Source organism: Plecotus auritus (assembly GCF_963455305.1).
Source record: "Plecotus auritus genome assembly, chromosome: 5".
In the NCBI taxonomy this organism is placed as follows: domain Eukaryota; kingdom Metazoa; phylum Chordata; class Mammalia; order Chiroptera; family Vespertilionidae; genus Plecotus; species Plecotus auritus.
Genome location: NC_137776.1, coordinates 81037887 through 81042681, shown reverse-complemented (window position 1 = coordinate 81042681; position 4795 = coordinate 81037887).

Sequence of the window (4795 nt, the reverse complement as noted above, 5' to 3'; positions counted from 1 at the left end):
TAACAAATCTCTCCCTCTCCCTGTCCCTGTCCCTGTCCCTGTCCCTCTCCCTCTCCCTCCCTTTCTAAAATCAATATATGAAACTTAAAAGAGATCCAAAGTGGAGTAAGGACTATAGGAAAGGTAATAAAAAATACATACAACTTGGAGCAGCGGCCTTCGAAATGCATAGCTTCTAGGAGAGACAAAAAGGAACATGAGGAAGACAGAAGTACCCTTTGGCAGCTGGGTGGTTAAAAAGAGAATAATTGAGAATGCAGCAAAACAAAGAGAACCACAAAATTGCAGGATTCATAATCAGCTTATCCCAGAACAAAATAATTGGCTGGCATATCTGAACTTTGCAATATTGACAGAAGAGGGCACCATTAAAATAGGAATTTGTAAAACATCCCAATCAGATGAAAATTCATGGCCTTAAATACATTTATCTGTAAAAATGAAAATAAGTGAATTAAATTTCCAGCTCAAAACAAAAGCTGGAAAAACAGCAACAAAGTAAACCTAAAGAGAGCACAAGAAAACAAATAATAAAAGTAAGAGTAGGCCGAAACCGGTTTGGCTCAGTGGATAGAGCGTCAGCCTGCGGACTGAAGGGTCCCGGGTTCGATTCCGGTCAGGGGCACGTACCTTGGTTGCGGGCACATCCCCAGTAGGAGGTGTGCAGGAGGCAGCTGATCGATGTTTCTCTCTCATCGATGTTTCTAACTCTCTATCCCTCTCCCTTCCTCTGTAAAATATCAATAAAATATATTAAAAAAAAAAAAGTAAGAGTAGAAATTAATGAGGTAGAGATTAGAAAAATAGTAGACCAAATTAAGCTATATGTTGAATTTTTTAACTATCAAAATAGATTACTAGCTAACTTGATCATGTAAAGGAATAACAAAATATGCATGATGAGGGTGAAAACAACCATTGAAAACAATTCTTTTAATTTAAAAATCACAAAAGGCTGTGTAGCAGACCACACAAGCAATTAATCTGAAAATCTAGATGAATAATTTCCTAGGGAAATGTAGATTGTCAAAATTAAGTAGACTAATTTTCGTAGAAGAAAAACAGAAGGTTATTAATAAATTACCCCCACTAAAAAGCATCCACTAAAAGGCCAGATGGTTTCACAGAGGAATTCTACCAAACCTTCAAAGACCAGATAGTTCCATTGTTCTATAAATTATTCCAGAGCATTGAAAATGATAAAGATTCCTGATTCCTTATATGAAGGAAATATAGTATCGATACTTAAACCTGATAAGAAAAGCACTGAATAACTATAAACCAATACCCCTTGTAAATATTGATACAAAATATAAGAAAAATAACTTCATTGTTGTTATTAAGTAATGTATCGTGACCATGTGAGATTTAGTCCAGAAATGCAGAGATGGTTCAGTATAGGATACCCATTAATATCATATTCCATATTAATAGATTTGGGAAGGAAAATAATTTATCTCCATAGACACTGAAAGAGCCTTCAAAAACACTTCACCCACTAATGATAAAAATAAAATAGACACATATGCACAATCAGGAAAATGGAAATTGTAGGATATGTTTTATAAATAATTTTTAAAATCTAAATTTTAGTCCTAAAGCCAGAGAGCTTATATAATGGAGAAAACTGGAAATATTTCTGTAGTAAACAAACAAGGCAAGTTTTTGTTTACTGCAGAATACACGAACACTGAACATTGTAATGGAGGTATCAACCAATACAATTTAATAAAAAATCAGTTAGAGGCATAAAAATGAATAAAGAATTAAAACTATCTCTATTTGTAGATTATACGCTATTATAGCTAGAAAATCCTAGAGGATCACTTGTAAAACTAACATAAACAATTAAAACAAATCAGTAAGATAGCCGGATATAAAATTAACTTAGAAAAATTAATAGCCTCCTACACACAATTACCAGTTAGTAGTCATAATGGTAGTAAAAATCCCATTTACCACAGTAACAGGAAAGATTAAATGCTTAGGGATAAACTAAAAAGAAATATGCAAAACCTGTACAAGGATCATTTTTTTAGAGTTTTGAAAGTCAGCTCAGCCACTGTGGATCAGTGGTTGAGCCTTGACCTATGAACCAGGAGATCACCATTTGATTCCTGTCAGGACACATGCCCAGGTTTTGTCTCAATCCCTAGTAGGGAGCATGCAGGAGACAGCCCATCAATGATTCTCTCTTATCATTGATGTTTCTCTCTCTCCCTCTCCCTTCATCTCTGAAATCAATAAAAAACTTTCTTAAAAAAAATCATATAGGTAGACTTGAATAGTATATTTGACATTATAAAGATGTCAAATCATCCTGAATTTAATGCAATCCCAGTGAAAATACCAAAAAAAATTTTAATGAAGTTAGATAGGTTGATACTAAGTTAAATGAAAGAACAAACATACAAATATAGCCAGAAGAAACTATGAAAAGAAAACTGCCAAGTGGGACTACCCCTACCAAACTTTTATAGTAGTCTCCCCTTATCTGTGGAGATTACACTTCAAATCACATACCCCTTCCCCCAATGGATACCTGAAACCACGGATAATGCCAAACCCTATATATACTATGCTTTTTCCTATACATATCATAAAGTTTAATTTATAAGGCACAGTATGAAGTAACAACTAGTAATATAGGACAATTATGACAATATACTATAATCAAAGTTATGTGAATGTGGTCTCTCAAAATATTTTACTATACTGTACATACAGTGTGAGATTTTATCACACTACTCAGAACTACACGTAATTTAAAACTTCTGAATTATTTATTTAAATATTTGGGGGGCCACATTTGACATGAATAACAGAAAGTGAAACTGTGGATAAGAGGGAACAACTGTACTATAAAACTCCTACAATTAAAACCCCGTCATTTTGACACATGAATAAACAAATAGTGTAGTGCCATGGTCGGCAAACTGAGGCTCGTGAGCCACATGCGGCTCTTTGGCCCCTTGAGTGTGGCTCTTCCACAAAATACCATGGCCTGGGCGAATCTATTTTGAAGAAGTGGTGTTAGAAGTTTAAGTTTAAAAAATTTGGCTCTCAAAAGAAATTTCAATCGTTGTACTGTTGATATTTGGCTCTGTTGACTAATGAGTTTGCCGACCACTGGTGTAGTGGAATACAAAGCCCAGAAAGAAACCAAGGTACAGGTGGAAACAATAAAGGTGGCATTTCAAATCACTGAGGGACAGGTGGACTTTTTAGTAAATGGTGCCAGGAAAGAAATACAATAAGATCTACATCTTGCACAAGAATAAATTCAACATTAAAATCTATACACATATGTTCATAGTATTATTTTTAATAGCCCAAAAGTGAAAACAGCCCATATGTCTATCAGCTAATAAGTGAAGAAACCAAATGTGTGTATCCATACAATGGAATATTATCCTATATAATAAAGAGCTAATATGCTAATTAGACCAGACAGCAGAATGACCTTCCAGACGAAGCTGGGGCTGAGGGCCCAAGGCAGCCGCTGCTGCAAGGGGCCAAGCTCCTTGCACAAATTTCATGCATTTGGCCTCTAGTATTGCAATAAAAAGCCACTGATACATGCTACAATATGGAAGAAACCTGACAATATGCTAAGAGAAGGTAGTCACAAAAGGCTACATATTGCCTTCTATTTATATGAAATGTTCATAATGAGCAAAATATAGCAACAAGTAGTATATTGCCAGGGGCTGAGGGAGTTTGTGGTAAAGAAGAGTGATTGCTTGCTGAGAAGTACAGTGTTTCTCTTTGGGATGATGAAAATGTTCTAAAGTTGGTTGTGGTTATGGTTGTACAACTCTATATTAAAAATTGAATTAGATACTTTAAATGGCTGAAATGTGTAGTATATGAATTATCCTATGTAATAAAAGCCTAATATTCTAAGTGTCCGGTGGTCCCATCATCTGTTCAACCAATCAAAGCATAACATGCTAATGTATGCTAAGTGGTGAGCATAAGGCTGCTCAACCACTCGCTATGATGTGCACTGACCACCAGGGGCAGATGCTCTGACCTGTAGGTTACCTTGCTGCTGGAGTCTGGCCAATCGGGACTGAGCAAGATGGGCCAGACAAACCCTGGATATGCGAAGTTCCTCCCCGGCTGACCAATCTCCCACATCCCTCCCCAGCCCCAATTGTTCACCTGTGGGGTCCCTTGGCCTGGCCTGTGCCCTCTCGCAATCCAGGACCCCTGGGGGATGTCAGAGAGTTGGTTTTGGCCTGATTCTGCAGGCCAGGCTGAAGGACCCCACTGGTGCACGAATTCATGCACCAGGCCTCTGGTCCTATCTAATAAAAGAGTAATATGCAAATTGACCATCACTCCAACACACAAGATGGCCGCCCCCATGTGGTCAAAGATGGCTGCCCCCATGTGGACACAAGATGGCCAGCAGGGGAGGGCAGTTGGGAGGGACCAGGCCTGCAAGGGAGGGCAGTTGTGGGGGACCAAGGCCTGCAGGGGAGGGCAGTTGGGGTTGACCGGGCCTGCAGGAGAGGGCAATTGGGGGGAACCAGGACAGCAGGGGAAGGCAGTTAGGGGGGACCGGGCCAGCAGGGCAGGACAGTTAGGGGTGACCCGGCTGGCAGGGGAGGGCATTTAGGGGCAATCAGGCCGGCAGGGGAGCAGTTAGGTGTCGATCAGGCTCACAGGGGAGTGGTTAGAGGGTGATCAGGTTGGCAGGCAGAAGCGGTTAGGGGCAATCAGGCAGGCAGGCAAGTGGTTGGGAGCCAGCAGTCCTGGATTGTGAGAGGGATGGAGAGGGTACAGG